Consider the following 17,010-nt stretch of genomic DNA (forward strand, 5'->3'; position numbering starts at 1 on the left):
GTTATATTCCCCCCGGGCGTTTTTGACAGAAGAGGTAGAGAGCATGGTATCCTCACCCTTTCCCAACTCGTCACGGAGGGGTGAATCCTATCCTGTGAGGAGTTTGGAAAGGGTGGAGTTGAGGCTGTAGGCAGGCGGGAAGCAGAACAATCGAAACTGCGCAGTTTGTCATCAAGACTTTTGAAAACATACTGTGCAGACTTACTGTGCTGCAATTAATGCAAGACACCAATTCAGCCAGCAGACTCATGGCGCAGATGTACCACACTGCAGGAGCAACAGCTTCCCTTCCAGACAGTCCATGTAGTGCTCGCTCACAGCCTCCACCCTGTCAGTGAACCACCAGTAAAATAAAAGTGTCAGATGTATTTTCACATCCTTTTCCCTTTCACTTCTCCCATCAATTAATCTAGTCACCAGCACCTGTGTTTATGCCATGGTTGAGATGTCTGGGACTGAGGCTATAGGCAGTGCAAGTTTCTCACACTACCTGTCAGTTGGTCAAAAATGTGTTCAGAATACATGGTCATCCAATCCTTGGCCTCTTTGCAGAGTGAGCACAGGGAAATGGTCATGTATTCAAGTTGTAATTGTGATTCTGTGCAAATGTGTACGATGGGTCCCCAAACATGGGGATACACAGTCGTTAAAAATATTGACAAGGTGAAAGTAATAAAATACGGCGCTTGCTTGCTACTTAAAAGTAATCCTTCACTTTTATGCCTCACCACTTTCAAATGTCACCAGCCGCCACTGGATAGATGGTAAAATGTTTGCAAATGTGTGTGCGACTAGTATTAAATAATGAAAAATGTAAGCGCAGAGAAGCCGATTTAATAAATAATGTTTTTTTGCGAAAATTAGGCAACTTGCCACCTCGCTTGAAATGCGACTATCTGTGACATCAAAATAATGAGCTGGCAACCCTTGTTATAAGACTGAAAGTTTGTTGAGGGATCTGCACATTATTTATTTCCTCCACCCTGATCCCTGGTTACTGCCATAATAGCAATAGTTTAACACATTTGAAACCCTACGCTACCGTCAATAACATGCTGAGTTACTTCAAGTGTCTGGGAATGCACCCTGCATTCAGACCATTCACTCCTCATTCTCACCCTTTACTCTCACCCAGCACTCACACTGATCCTGATGCACTCACATCATTCACCCACTTATCCTCCACTCACAGTGATCACTCTGCACCCCCAATGCACTTGCGCTGTTCACCCTGTACCTCACCCTGCAGTCACACGAGCACAGTGATCACTGCACTCACAGCGATCACAATGTGCTCCCACTGATCACCATGCACTCACACCATTCACCCGCTCACCCTGCACTCCCACTGATCACCTTGTTCTCACACCATTCACCCACTTACCCTCCACTCACAGTGATCACTCTGCACTCACAGCGAGCACAATGTGCTCACACTGATCCCGATGCACTCACACTATTCACCCACTTACCCTCCACTCACAGTGATCACTCTGCACTCCCAATGCACTTGCGCTGTTCACCCTGTACCTCACCCTGCAGTCACACGAGCACACTACTCAACCCTCACTTTGGGAGAAACTGCTATCAAAACTCTCTTGCCTTTCAGCTCGTCCTATTTATGTGAGATTGGGTTCTCAGCATTTGCGGTATTAAAGACTAAGTACCGTTCAAGACTGGATGTGGAGCACAACCAGAGGATGGCAGTAGCAAAAATCCATCCACAGATTGACCGTCTCTGAAAAACAGGCACTCCTGTCGCATTTATGATGGTGGTGTTATTATTAATCCATGTCATGTGTAAAATAAAGCATCCTAGTAAAAACAATTTGCACACATTTTATCTTGGAAAGTGGTGTTTTGAGCTGTGTAATAAGCCTCTGTCATTTCACCGGCCCCACTCCCAAACCTGCAGTTTACTAAACACTCTTATTGTATTGAATGTTATTCGCTGAATATGCCCGGAATGTGCGCGTGGCGAAATTTCTGTCAGGTGGTGGGGGGGGGGGGCCCAACATCTAAAAAAATTCAGCTGGGGGGGCTCAACCTAAAAAAGTTTGAAGACCTCTGCCTTAAACAGGACTCTCTCCCTTATCAGCAGCCAGTGGAGAGCAGCCCGCGCTGCCTTCGCCGAAGCCCTCCTCGGGCGCATAAGAACCAGACGTGCTGCTGCTTTCTGCATCCCCTGAAGACGGAGTATACACTTTGACGTCGCCCCCAGATAAAGAATGTTACCTGGCAGCCGTCGGTAGCATATCCAGGGTTTTCCGGAGAACCTTCAGGACTCCAAAACAAGCGCCTGCCACCCGCCTTGTTTGGTACTCAAAAGAGAGCCTTGTGTCCAACCACACCCCCAGATTCTTGGCCTGCACATAGGGAACAGGCGTAGTCCCCTAGCTCTGTGGCCACCAGGTAGATGACCAAACCGACGGAGCTCGCCCCACCACAAGCACCTCGGTCTTATTGCCATTCAACTTCAGGCAGTTGTTAGCCATCCATGCAGCCAGTTCTTGCAGGCACGCTACGAAGTTGAAGGCTGCCGTATCCTGTGCCTGTGTGAGGGAGACCACCAGCTGCGAGTCATCTGCGTAGAACACGACCCTGATACCAAATCAGCGATCTCCGCTAAAGTAGCCACGTATAGATTGAATAGGGTCGGGCTCAGGGTCAATCCCTGCGGTACCCCCTGTCTTACCTCGATGACTTTTGAGTAATGGGATCCCTGTCTCACCTGGAAACTGCGCCCCGACAGGAAAGATTTCATCCAGCTAACGGCACTGTCCGACACACCTTTTTTCTTCAAACACTGCACCAGGGTATGATGGGCAACAGTGTCGAAGGCGGCACTTAGGTCCAACAGGATCAAGGCCGCCATCTGACCTGCGTCCACATATTGCCTGATGGTCTCAGTGGCAAAGAGCAGTGCGGATTCTGTAGAGTAGTGGGCACGGAATCCGGATTGAGTAGGGTGCAGGAGATTAAATCTCCCAATATGCGCCGTCAGCTGCATATTTACCACTTTCTCTGCGACCTTGGCAAAATATGGCAAGAGGGAGATGGGGCGAAGATTCTCCAGTTGGTCTTGGCCTATATGAGGTTTCTTGGGGAGCGGTAGTACCACAGCTTTCTTCCAGCATCCAGGTACTGTGCAGGTCCTAAGAGAAGTCTACACCAAGGGGGTAATTAGGATGGCAGGCGGACTTTGCCCGCCCGCCATCCTCGTGCAAAACGGGACCGCCCGCCATAAAAGCGGCGGTCCCGCCTTGAGCATTAGGATGCACCCGCCACACAGGTGGGCGCATCCTGTATTTTTACCATTGCGGCGGGCGGTGCAGAAAGCACCGCCCGCCGCAATGGTAAAAATGCCTGCCATGTTATACTTTGAAATGCGGGGGGTACCATAGGTACCCCCCATGTGCACCCCCGGGACTCCCAGGGGGCCCACAACGGGCCCCCGCAGGGAGTCTCCGCATGCCTTTCCGTGGCGGTATTGCCGCCACGGAAAAGCATGTCAGGAAGGGCATCCTAATATGGCTGGCGGTGTCTGATAGACACCGCCACCATATTATTCCTTTTCCGCCCCGGCCGCAAGGCGACCGGGGTGGAAACCCGGCGGATGGTCTTCCTGTCCGCCGAGGTCCCCCCCGCCATCCTAATATGGCTGGGGGTCTTTAGTGCAACGATGTCGGGCGGATTGCCCCTGCCAGGCTGGCGGTGGCTACCGCCAGCCTGGCGGGGGCAATCCGCCCGACATCGTAATGGGCCCCCAAGTATCTAACATATGGCTCCAGGGTATCCAGGCTCCCTCTCAGTACCTTACGGGGTGCCGGATCTCTGATAGAGCCCGATTTTATATTAGCACAGATTTGAATTAGCTCTTCTGGGTAGGGCATGGAGAAACTCTTCAACCCTTTGCCCTCAAAGACATACTCTGTCTCCTCCGCCACTTCCTCTCCTACCCGGGCGGAGTCAGGGAAGGTGGAGTATATTTTCTCCACTTTGTCCGAGAAAAAATCTGCCACACGGTTACATAGCTCTTCTGATCCCACAGTTTGAGCCGCGGACGCAGACAAGGAAGATATCTCCTTAAAGACCCTGAACAGTTCCTGTGTAGAGTTGCCTGCCAATCCAATTCTCTCCATATGGTATCCTGCTTTTGCTTTCCTAATGAGCCCATGGTAGCTCTTCAATGCCTCTTTCTACTCCCTCCTCCCCTGATCCGAAAAATCTTTCCTCCACCGCCTTTCCATGAGTTTACAATCCGTTTTCGCCGCCTTTAAGGCGGCACAGTACCAAGGAGCTGATTTCTGTGCTCTGCCCAGTAATTTATATGACCAGGGGGCGGTGCTTTCCAGGGCTTCCTTAATCCGCCTATCTAAGTTTATACATGCCTCTTCAGCATCGGTGCCGCCAGGTGTGCCCCCCAACCAGAGGGCACTGCTAAACTTTTCCTGTGAAAAGCTGGCCCATTTGCGACACACTAAACCCCTTTCTGCTTTTTCCCGTATCTTTGGCCCGACAGTCTCATAGCAAAAGGGACCAAAAAATGATCCATCAATACAACAGGGAGAGGGGGGTAAACAACTATATCACTCCACTTTGTAAAGAGGGGGTCCAGCATATGGCCCTTCAGGTGGGTAGGGGAGTCAGACATTAGGTTAAGTTGTAGCGTAGCCATTTCCTGACAAAGTTCACCCGCAACCGTACAGCAACCATCATCGAAATGTAAATTAAGATCGCCCAGCACTAAAAACTTATCATACCGTGGTGCCGGCTGAGTAAGGTGATCAATCAGACTAGAAGAAAAGCCGTTGGCGGGGCCAGGAGGTCTATAGATCCGGAGCCCTTTCACAATAACACAGACCTGCATCAGCAGGCCTGACCCGGAGGTTAGAACACCAGGATGCAGGTATATGCTCACCAGCCTGTGGTGGCAGGCAGGGCACCTATCCAAATGCCATAGGTGCTGGGGCGCATCCTCCAGCCTGCTGTAGCAGGTTGGACATGTATTTGAAACAGCATAAGGCCGGGACACACACCTCGATCTGCGTTGGCAGACCAGCCCATGTTACGAACATCGGGCCACAGCACCTCGTCCTAATCTGTGTAGGAAGGCGGACACACTTCCATATTGCCTTGACAGGGAGGACATGCTGAGGGCCCTGAAGCCATGCAAGATAATCAGCAACACCCAGGATTATCCTTTGGTAAGAGCTGAACTCCAAGACAGGGGGAAGCCCCTCTATCTGGGCAGTGAACCTCCATCTGTACCTGCCCAGCCCTTAGTCTACCACTCTCCCTGAGCCCGTCAGGGCTTTCCTGAGGGTTGAGGGGGAGCCCTCATGGTATGGGTTGACCCAATCAGGGTTGGCGAAGGGGTACGTGATGCCAACCTGGGCAGGGGCACAGTGGCGCCCCATAGGCCTTCCGTGTTGAATTTAGGGAAGAAGCACAGTGACTAGGGTCCTGATTAGTAGGTTCCCAGTCAGACTTGTCAAAACATATACTGACACCAACAAAAAAGTGGGGGAACCATGAAAGCAGATCCACAAGCAGTTACTCTCCTACAATGTGTTACTCTCCTAGGATTATTGGCATCCTGCATATTTCTGGTTCCTCATGCCATGCTTGACATGAGGTCATAGAACAATGCCTATAGCACCCACAGAAACAGTTCTTATGTTTAGTTACAAATGCTTCTTTCCAAGGTTTTGGAACTCTCGTGGGTCTTTAATAGACTCAAGGGACTTGGTCAGGCAAGTAGAAAGCCTGCCATATCAACCTGCTGGAGCTAAGAACAGTGCATGTCACTTTGAAATAGTTTCCTCCTATGTTCATCACAAACTCACTTCTTGTTTAGATGGGCAATAAGGCGATAGTGTATTATCTGAACAAGCACGGAATCACTCCCTTCAGACCACAGTCTCTAAAATATCAGAAATGGCTAATAGCAAGAAATCTGAGCATCAAAGCTATTGACGTGCTGGACATCCAAAAGGTGGAAGCAGACTCCCTTAGTCACATATTTCAATAAAACCCCGACTGAGGACCATACAACAAAGACTTACCAACTATTTCTCAAAATTGAGCTTATCCACACATAGACTTGTTCGCCGACTCAGGAAACAAAAAATACACAGATTAATCCTCCAGATTCTTTCAAGCAGGGTCATAAAGGAATGCCCTATTGATAGATGGCCCAAATAAATTTCCGTAAGCTTTTCCTCCAGTACCACTTATACCAACAGTTCTTAACAAATTGTACCATTCCAAGACCAGAATGATAAGGATAGCATCAGAATGGCTCCGCCACTGGTGGCTCACGGACATTCTGCACCAATCCGAATGTACAAACATGAGGCTGCTGTGTAGGCATGATCTTCTTTACAAGTTCAGGTGCCAGGTCCTACACCTCAGCATTCTATCATTAAAGTTAGAGGCCTGGACTCTGAATTCATATATGACCATCTGAATTTACTGCAGTATTGCATAGACATTCTGCGAGAATCCAAACGTCCTTCCACAAGAACATCCCATGCCTTCAAATGGAAAAGGTTCTGCATTTGCTACATTCAAAACAACCTCAATCCCCCATATGTCCGCAAGATGTGGTGATGTTTTAATTTTTTATTTACTTCATCTGGCAAAGTCTGCTCTGTAATTTTCATCTCTTAAAGTACACCTTAAGGCCTATAGGAAATCTCCTACACAGACCTCCTTCTTTAGAATACCTGTAATTAAGGATTTCTTAGAAGGTATTAGGAAAGCATTTACTCCTGTTAAGTCTCCTTCTCCTCCTAGGGAACCTAACATAGTTTTGTCTTAATGAACAAGACTTCCCTTTGAACCCATTCACAAGGCCTCTTTACAACATATTAGCAGCTATCACGTCTGCTCACAGAGTTAGTGAAAAACAAGCCTAATGCACTACTGAACCCTACACAGTGTTCCATAGCAATGTAGTGGTAATGAGAACCCACCCCAGCTTCTTTCAGAAGGTGGTTTCAGAATTGTATATTAGCTAAACCATTTCCTTGCCTATGTTTTTTTTACAAATCCTTCAACTCCTGCATAGAGATCCATGCTTTTGCTAGGTGTGAATAGAGTCTTAAATTCTACCCAGACAAAACAAAGGACATAAGGCAATCAGATTGTCTCTTCATAAATTACGGTTGACTGAGGACAGGTGTACCTTCACCAAAATAATCCATTTCTAGATGTGATAGTATTTTATAGATTAATTCCATAACAGTTAGCTAAAAAGCCCCTACCTGGTAGTGCATCCCTTATGAGAAATGTTCCCATTTCAGTGATTTGTGAAGTTGGTATCTGGAGATGAGTGCACACATTCACTGGACACTGCTATCTAGATTCAAACTCATAATGGACACTCAAGTAGGGTAGGAGGCTCCATTGAGGAACCTTTTCATGTGATTGTTAAAGCTGTTTCTTGTGATCTTCATTTATGGGATGGGCTAGCTTTCTATTCAGTACTTATAACTATTGATGAGGTATCTTCTGTAAGAGAAGGGAAAGTTACATACCTTTAATCCTAGTTCTCTTCCAGTGGAATCCTCACCATAATCATAAACATCGCTCCCACCTCTCCGAACAAGAAGAAATATAGCTAGCTACCTTCTATTCTTCATCCAGGATCCTCTTATTTCTTGAAAACAACCACCTTGAGGCATGATAAAAATAGAGCGTGTTTCGGGAGGACCTAAAAGGCACCATGCCAGTGTTTCCTGTGCTCTGCAGCCTATTGGCTAACATTGTCTTAAATTCCTTTAAAAAAAAAGTTTGTGGAAACTTTTCTGTAGTCCATTTTTAGGCTGAGCCGATAGCGTCAGCGCGCAGGGGCTGCTCGCTTTGCAAGGCGTGCAGTATTCCGCCCATATTATTCATTGGCTTGGGTCTTTGTCATTCCTAAATGCTGCCTTCCGATTGGTTTTAGGCTTGTTAGTCCCTTCTTATGACGGCCATGTTATCATTTGTATCCTTGCTACTGGCCCCTTTACTTCGAGAGTTGCACACTATGTTTTATTTAGATTGTGTTTTAGAGAAAGAAAGGGAGGAACCCTACTATTTCTGATAGGGACAGGATAAGTACACATTAAAAAACAAGAGGTCCCAGATTAAGAAGGCTAAAGTCCTTAGGAACACATTTGGATCTAAACACTTACCATTAGCAAAATCAGGTGGAAGAGCAGAGTTATGTCAGCGAATAAATGTAAAATTAAAACAATACCAAACGGTTTAAAAAACATATTTGTGTCTATTTATTTAGCCTTTAGCCTTATTTAGATTGTGAGCACTATTTTCTATTTTCCTCCCATGCCTCCCGCCTACCCCCCGCAGTCTGTGCCTTCTCGCCCCCGCACTCCCGTTCTTCGTGCCTTCTCGCCCGCCCGCACTACCGTTTGCAATGCAATAGGTCTCGCGTAAAGCGAGTCCTATTGCATTGGAAATGCCTGTTTTTTTAACATTCCGCATCTCAACTTCAAAACTTGTACTAAGTTTGTTTATCACACCCTGGGGTGTGTTATGCTTTTTAATTCCAGGAGCCGCGTTGAAGACGGACAGGACCTCTCCCAATGGTCTCAGAGAATTGTAGCAAATAGAAGCCAACCTGTTGCGCCAGGATGTGACACAATTTTTCTTGCTCACTGCACACAGTCAACTGGAAGAAGCAAGCACTTGGATACCTGGGGATGTAAGCGCTAGATAAATATCACGTACATGTCCCCCACTCAAAGTGCCCCGGAAGCTGCTCGTCTTCCTACCGCACCCACAACGGCCGGGCATCCCTTCAGGGTTTCATGTTCCTTTGCCCAGGCCGTTGCTTGGCATCCAACATCCATGTCAACGGAGGAAGGCGCAGCACGAGAGGCCGCCAGAAGGTATGAGGGGGCCCTACTGTGTTTTTTTGGGGGGGACCCCGGGGCATCGCTTTCTGGATTAACTCATGAAGAACAAGGGGCCAAATTCAAGAAAAAGGGAACGGGTGCCTTTGGCTGTGACCTGGCGGAATACTTGGAGACCTCGGGTCAGGATGGTGAGTCCCAAATTCCTTCTTGATTACGGCTGACCAGTGGGTCATGTGACACCTATACAGCCCACTATTCAACCTGACAATTTTCTCGAGGCGACCAGAATTCTAATCCTGGCTTCCTCGCTTTACCGCTTTGTGTGATCTTGGGCAAATTATCTTCCACATTGGAGACTCATGTTGACCAGTGACAAATTGTTTCCACTGGGTCCTGTTGCTAATGTTTTCTTGCGCCTACTGAAGTAATACAATGTGTCCATGGAGAAGCTTTTTAAAAAATAACATCATTATTTTACATGTTCCACTGTTTGGGGAGCAGGAGGGCTCTTGGATACTTCAGCTAAGGAGAAATACAGAGCCCTTGGCTATTGTGATGCACTTTGGGCCAACTTTCATTCACAAGGAGTGTGTTCTCCCATCTATAACCCTTTTCCGCACCTCAACATTTACACTGATACTGCAACTTGATGTGTGCCGCGTTTTAAAAACACGTACCCTATAGACTCCTAGAAAAGGCATTGGATTGTATGGGCTTTTAGGATCATCCTATCTCACCTCCCCCCCCCTAAATGTAAAGTAATGGAGGGAACGTGTCTACAGATTAAATTGACTACGCTGGGCTTTGTATGCAGAAATGCAAAGGGAATTCACCCACTGTGTACACTAGTGTTATCGGGCAAAAAATGTATCACGTGACATAGAGAGCACACCCCCTAGTGGTATAGAAGTTGTATAACCACTGGTGCTCCTTCGGCTGTCATCACCAATGCCCGTGCAGCTGTTGGAAGTGAATTCTATAGACTGGCTCACGAACTGCTCGCGACACAGGTTACGTGACGCACAGCTAAGTCCCAGGTGGGAAAAATGTCAAAACTCACCTTTATATGTGTTTTTGTGTATTCAATCTTGAGCCAGCAGGACCTCCGTGGCTATTTATATTACAGGGCAGAGCTTTACATGTTCATTTATTAATTCAGTCATGCAACCAACTAGTCATCTAAGCACCCACAGATCATCCAGCCATCCGTCCACTTACTCATCCAACTATTCATCCACCCATCAATAATCCATTCATCCATACGTCCTTCCGTCCACAAGCCCACACTTCTTCATATTCTTTCATTCATCCATCCATTTATCTCTGGAATATTTCCTGCGCCTCTTGCTTTCACTCCATGCCTGAAACCCAGGTGAGGCCAGCACAGGTAAGCAGCTTATAACTATTTACTAGCTTACATAGTTGCATAAGATAAATTAGCAACACTGTAATCCAACTTTACACAGCCCCAATTATACCGTCCAGTTTGGACATTAGATTTGCTTTAAGACCCGCAAAATACATCTCTTGTTAAATTTTACCATGGCGGTTTCATCCATGAGCCGTGGCTGAGCAGTTCTATTAAGAAAGTTCGGTAACACGTGTACCAGCACGGGAAATACAGCCTTTCACCCTTACACGTTAGGTTAAACTGAGGACATTCGTTTTGATACACTTGCACCAGTTATGGTGCGAAGTGGCAAGGCTGCGCTTGAAAAATTATACAAGGAGAGGATTCTCGACAACCAGTGCCTCTCCAAAGCTGATCAGGCTGAGGCGGAGTCAGTGGCATGCTAAGCAGCCAGCGCCTGACATTCGTCCGACTGCTCCAGCCCTCCTGCCTTCTCAGACACACCCTTCATGTCTGCTCTTGGAATTTGGCATCTATTGATGCTCCTCTAGTGTCAGTCCTCGGCTCATAATTCAAGTACTATTTCCAAACCTCCACTCTCCTGTTGTTTTCTTGGTAATATATGAGGTAACAAAAATGCTTATAACACTTTTTTTATTATAACTTTTCAACATACTACACAGCAGCTACAATGCTCTACAACATAGCTTAAAAACATTGGCAAAGCCAATAGATCTGGCTAAACACCTATAAGGTCCCAAAGGCAAGACCTATTGGGTATACCAAAGCTTGTTCTGTTTAATGACTAATTTTGTTTGGTTGACTTTTTTTAAATGAAAAATAAAATACATTAGGTCATTTTTAGTCTTTTTATAGGTGCAAATATATGTGTAAATGTATCATTGCGCAAAGTTTATGTATGTGTGTGTGCATTTTAAGTGGTCTGGGATCCCCACATGTGGATGGGATTCTATGTCGGGACCGGAGGCGAGGATTATGCTTGTTTTTCTTCGCCTTTAATAGCAAATTTTGCACAGCAGCTCATCATGAATTTAACAAAAACTACATTTCCGATCAACAGGGAAAAGAAAAAACAACAGTTTGTTTATAGTCCTTCTACACTGTCCATATCTCTCAGGCAATAAATCATGTTGTCACTTCCTGTCTGTCCTCTTTCTTCGCTGCTCGGCAGATTGAGATAAGTGTTTTTTTCCTGTCTCTTCATGGTTTGATGATTTTGTGCGCTTGTGAACGTTTTATTGTGGGATTTCTGTGGTAACCTGACTTTCCTTCACAGATTCCCTTTCCTTGTCCGCTGGAACGGTAGTGCGCTCCTAACCCGTTTTTTCTCCACGCTTCGGGGCCGCAGTGCGGTCCTCCGCCCAACAGAAGGCGCTGTGGGGGCGACACGACTCGGTGCACCGGAGCGCATTTTTCTGTAAGTTTCACCAAATGCGCTCTGGTCACCGTTCAGGTCCGCACCCAACTTTTCTCTGCCTGCTTAATCGCCCAGCAGTGGACTGGGTCAGTACCAATTTCGTTCCCTGTGATAATTAAGGCCCGCGTGGTGGGTCGGTGGTGGTGCTCTGCACCTTGGGTTCGTCCAATTGCACGCCCGGTAACTCGGGTAGGTATATCTAGTGTGGAATTGAGTTATTGCCACACGGACACCGGGGGCAGGCAGTACTGGTCCCATTGTAGGCTTTCTGGGAGCGTTGGTGTCCCAGGGGTTGACAGCCCCGGCGAAATCCTTGCCTTTGGCAGCTAAAAGTTGTCTGAGAGCTCCTCAGCTAAGAAATTATCTCACCTTGTACGGGGTGGTGGTTCTGGGGTTACCCAACCTTTCTGTGGCACTTGTGCTAGTTTGGTTTGTTATGGATACCACTGAGGAGCAGGGCTACTATGAGGAGGAAGACTCCCTAGCGTACCTGCAGTGGGATGACGACTTTTACAATAAGGTTGATGACGCCATCTATAGGGCAGTCACAGAGCTTATGACTCCCATGGAGCAGTGCCTGGCAGACAAGATGGAACAGTTGTGTGCCAAGGTAGCCCCATCCAATGCGGCGGGTCCTTCGCCTGCAGAGGCGGTGCGGCTTCCGCCAGTGGAAGGCGAGGGCCCCCCTCCCAAGAAAAAGTGCGCAAGGGGGTTGATTCTGACGCGTTTGAATGCCTTAAGCAGGCTTTTCTTGAGCATACGGCCCCCATTATTGTGCCTCAGCAGCCTACCCCAACGCCTGAGGCTCCCCCGCCAGATTCCACTCCTTCCCAGCAAGATGGTACTCTGGACAACTCGGGCGATGAGGCAGGATCCTCCAGATCTTGGAGACCTTCCGGGTCTATTGACCCTCCGATGACGGGCATATCGGATATGTTGGACCCAGATGACATAGTGCACCCTAGGTCGGCGGAATGGGTCCCCGCTGAGAAGGCGGCGTTGTATGTGGTGTCTCGCCTTAGGAAGCCCTTGGAAAATGAGGCGAGGAGTAGGTTGAGGGCGGAGTGCCCACGCCCCACTCTGGCTGGTAAGGTGTCATTAACCCCAGAAATAGAGGGAAAGATGGCTACATTCCTAGTGAAGTTCATAAAAGATCCTAAGAAAGGGATAGATCGGTCCTGGCAGGCATGCCAGGACAAGTTGCTGGATGCCATTGGTCCAATGACAAAGATCTTGGACATGGCAGAGGAGGCCCGTACCTCTGGTGCCCTTATTGACCCTGAGGTTTTGTCAGCTTGGGCGCAGCGCGCCATCTGTTTCATGGGGAACGCGAACTGCGCTCTTTCGACAGAAAGGCGCAGGTCACTTCTAATAAAGGTGAATCCTAAGTTGGGCGACCTGGCCTGTTCTGCAGGAGCATCGGCGCAGGGAGGTTTGTTCAGCGAACCTTTTATAAAGGAACTTGGTAAATTCATCGCAACATTCACCTCCCTGGATAAAACGCAGGTGGACATAAAGAGGGTCTTTAGCCCTCGGGTTTTCCACGGGGCCGGTCAGGGATGGAGCCGCCCACTCGGCCGAGGACAAAACCAGCAGCCCCAGGGAAGAAGGCAAGGCTCCGGACGTGGCCAGTACCAGACGGACCAGCAGTTTATTAATTTCTACCCCACAAGAGGGCAACGTTTCTGCGGACGGGGAAGTTACAGAGGCCAAGAGGGAGGTGCCACCGGTAAGTGTTTTACCAGCTGCGCAGTTGCGAGTGGGTGGCCAGCTGACACTGTTTTTTCCCGCTTGGGAAGCTCTTACTGGAGTGAGTTGCTTGGGTGCTTCAGACGGTAAGGGTTTTCCAAATAGAATTTTTGGGGACTTCCCGGCCGAGCGTCAGGCCTCGGCCGATAGTGTTTTGCGCGACGGACGCGGCCATGGTGGACGAAGAGGTAGCCGGTTTGCTCCGGAAGGGAGCGGTGTGTCGGGCGGAGGACCTCCCTAGGGGGTTCCTCAACAATATCTTTTTAGTGGACAAGACGGAAGGAGGTCGGAGACCTGTCATCAACTTGAGAGAATTCAACGAGTGGCTGGTGTACAGACATTTCAAAATGGAGAGCATACATCTGCTCAGGGATGTCCTCCAGCCACTCGATTGGATGGTGAGATTGGATCTGAAAGATGCGTACCTGGTGGTACAGATCTTCCCTTCGCACAGGAGATTCCTCCAGTTTCTTTGAAAGGGTCAAGCATACAAGTTTTGCTGTCTTCCGTTCAGCCTTTCCTCTGCCCCTTGGTGTTTCACCAAGGTTCTGAAACCGGCGGTCGAATATTTGAGAGCCCGAGGAGTCCGTGTGATTGTGTACCTGGACGACATCCACATTATGGCTCAATGTCCCTAAAGTTGCGGGCCCAGCTACAGACAGCGGTGACCTTGCTCCAATGGCTGGGGATCGTGATCAACGAACAAAAGTCCACCCTGTCCCCGACCCAGTCGGTTTTCTTTCTGGGGTTTGTGATAGACTCGGTTTCAGCCACGCTCAGTTTGCCTTCGAGGAAGGTGGCGAAAATCCGTCACGAGTTTGGCCAAACCCTGGCCAAGCGGAGGACTTCTTTGCGGCAGATTACGCGCCTGGTGGGTCCCTTCTCGGCCTCTATTCAGGCTATTTTCCCGGGCCCGCTGCATTACAGGGCCCAGCTGCGCCTGAAAGCGCATCACCTGCGGAAAGGCCTAACCTACTCCCAAGTGGTACCGCTTACGGACGAGGTGCAAGAGGAGTTGGAGTGGTGGCTGTCCCACATCGAAGCTTGGAACAGAAGAGCAATCTGCGGTTCTGCTCCTGACTTAGTGATAGAGTCGGACGCAAGCCGGTCCAGTTGGGGAGAGCAGTGTGGGCAGTTCTCCACAGGCGGAAGCTGGTCTCCGCAAGAACAACGGCTCCATATCAACTGTCTAGAGCTCCTTGCGGGCTCCTTTGCAGTTCGGTGTTGGACCAAGGACAGAGCCCAGGCATCGGTCTTGCTGAAAATGGACAATGTGTCAGCGGTCAAGTATATCAATCACCTTGGCGTCACGCGGTCAAAAGCCCTGGCGAACGTGGCGAAGCAGTTTTGGGAGTTATGCCTCTCCAATCAGGTGTCTGTCACAGCGTAATACCTTCCATGGAAGGACAATTCAGTGGCAGACTGGCATTTCCGCCATCTCCGAGACGCCAGTGTTTGGAAATTGGACCCAGAGATTTTCCAATATTTTCAGGACCGTTGGGGTCTTTTCTCAGTCGACCTTTTTGCCTGTCGGTTGGACCGTCAGCTTCCCCGGTTCTAAAGTTGGAGGCCAGATCCGTTGGCTGCAGCGTCGGACGCATTCAGTCAGGATTGGAGTCGGGAGAACGGTTATGCGTTTCCACCATTCTCCATGATAACACGGGTGGCTGCCCAGTTTCACAGACAGAGGGCCTCGGTGGTCCTGATAACGCGGTGTTGGCGGTCGCAAGTGTGGTTTCCAGTTCTTCTGGAACTTTCTTGGGATTTTCCAATCCCACTCCTCCCAACTCCCCATCTCGTGTTGAGTCCGGAGGAGACTCCCCACCGACTGGTGGAGGACGGCTCGCTCCAGTTGATGGCCTGGCGGACTACAGGCAACGTTGGAGACTGCCAGGCCTTTCGGGCCACGCTGAACTCCTGCTGTCCAGAGCTAGGGCGGACAGCACATCCAAACATTATAAATCTTCCTGGACACGATGGGTAAGTTGGTGTGTGCGACGGGAGGTGGATCCCGTGGTCGCGGATTTGACACACAAATTGAATTATTTGGCAGAATTGGCGCAAAAAGGTCTAGCGTACAGGTCGATAAATTCGGTTCGCTCAGCGATTTCTGCAGTGCATGCCCCGGTGGATGGGGCCCCTTTGGGGGAACATCCCTTTGTTTGCAAACTTCTTAGGGGTATCAGGTTATCACTCCCACCGGAACCCCGTTATTCGGTGCTCTGGGATGTGAATCAAGTGCTGAATCTATTGTTGTCATGGCAACCCAATCGTTTCCTCTCCAGGCCAAGTTAGCGATGTTGTTATGTTTGGTGTCATGTAGGAGCGTTTCAGATGTTCGAGCGTTGAATATTACTGCAAGAGTTTTCTCTCCTGACGGTGTCACTTTCACAGTGAGTATGCGCACCAAATCTAATACACGCACGATCTCTTACCCTGCTTTTGCAGAAACACCTAAGCTCTGTGTGGTACAATGCTTAAAGGCCTACGAGGAAGCCATGGAGAAATTTCACCCCCCAGGTGAGCGACAACTCCTCATAGCCTTCAAAAAGCCTTTCAGGGCAGTGTCGTCTCCCACAATAGCCCGTTGGGTGCGTTGGATCATGCAAGAGGCGGGCATTAACACGGGAGCTTTTGGTGCACATTCAGCTAGAGGGGTGATGGCTTCAAAGGCTTTAGCCTGGGAGTGCGGCTGGAAGACCTCATGAGAGCAGCGGATTGGTCCTCGGACTCCACTTTTAAGAGGTTTTATTTCAAGCCGCTGCTGAATGTGGCTCAGGTGGTTGTCAACAAGCTTTGAAGGAGCATAATCCTCGCCTCCGGTCCTGACATAGAATAGAAATTTGCCTAGCCTACAACAAGGAAAGTTTCAATTCTATTAAGGACGCGGAGGCGAGGATTATCCCTCCCAGCAAGCACGTGGGTTGCTATCCCGCTCCGTATGCTTGTAAGTAATCTCTTTTGTTTTTTTCTTGGGGTCGAGATCTTTTTGCTTGCGTATTATGATGTAATGATGGTTGTCTTGTTAGCTTTTTGAAGTCAATCGCAGGTCTTGAGTCTGTATTTGATATGACTTTTACTCATGTCTGAGAAACAATGGTTGACTGGTATGGTTTCTTTCAGGAAACCAGAATTCGAAGCAGTCTGGTTGAACATGCAGGAGATCGATCCTCCAGCACAGAAAGAGGACGGACAGGAAGTGACAACATGATGTATTGCCTGAGAGATATGGACAGTGTAGAAGGACTGTAAAGAAACTGTTGTTTTTTTCTTTTCCCTGTTGATGGGAAATGTAGTTTTTGTTAAATTCATGTTGAGCTGCTGTGTAAAATTTGTTATTAAAGGTGAAGAAAGAACAAGCATAATCCTTGCCTCCGCGTCCTTAATAGAATTGAAACTTTCCTTCTCGTAGGCTAGGCAAATTTCTATTATTCAGTGCTTATGACTATGATGACATCCCCTGGAAGAGAAATAAAATTACAGATAAGTACCTTTTCCTTCCTCGAAAAGGAGAGTTCCATGCAATGGAGGATTATGCTGTGGCGGCATTTAAGACTGTGCTAAGAGGATGGGCACAGTTGATGATGGAGTGGAGGGGAAAGGGA

The 17,010-nt window shown here is 48.5% G+C and overlaps 1 protein-coding gene and 1 long non-coding RNA gene across 7 annotated transcripts in view; both read left to right on the forward strand.

Annotated features, from left to right (window-relative positions):
• RNF212B (ring finger protein 212B) overlaps nt 1-17,010 on the forward strand; it is a 1,495,999-nt gene that overhangs the window by 1,239,806 nt on the left and 239,183 nt on the right. The window lies entirely within an intron of this gene.
• On the forward strand, nt 11,408-16,770 carry LOC144755760 (uncharacterized). The gene is made up of 2 exons (XR_013594966.1): nt 11,408-13,385; nt 16,529-16,770. It is a non-coding gene; the product is annotated as an uncharacterized LOC144755760 (long non-coding RNA).

This window comes from Lissotriton helveticus, chromosome 5_1, assembly GCF_964261635.1.
Source record: "Lissotriton helveticus chromosome 5_1, aLisHel1.1, whole genome shotgun sequence".
Classification (NCBI taxonomy): domain Eukaryota; kingdom Metazoa; phylum Chordata; class Amphibia; order Caudata; family Salamandridae; genus Lissotriton; species Lissotriton helveticus.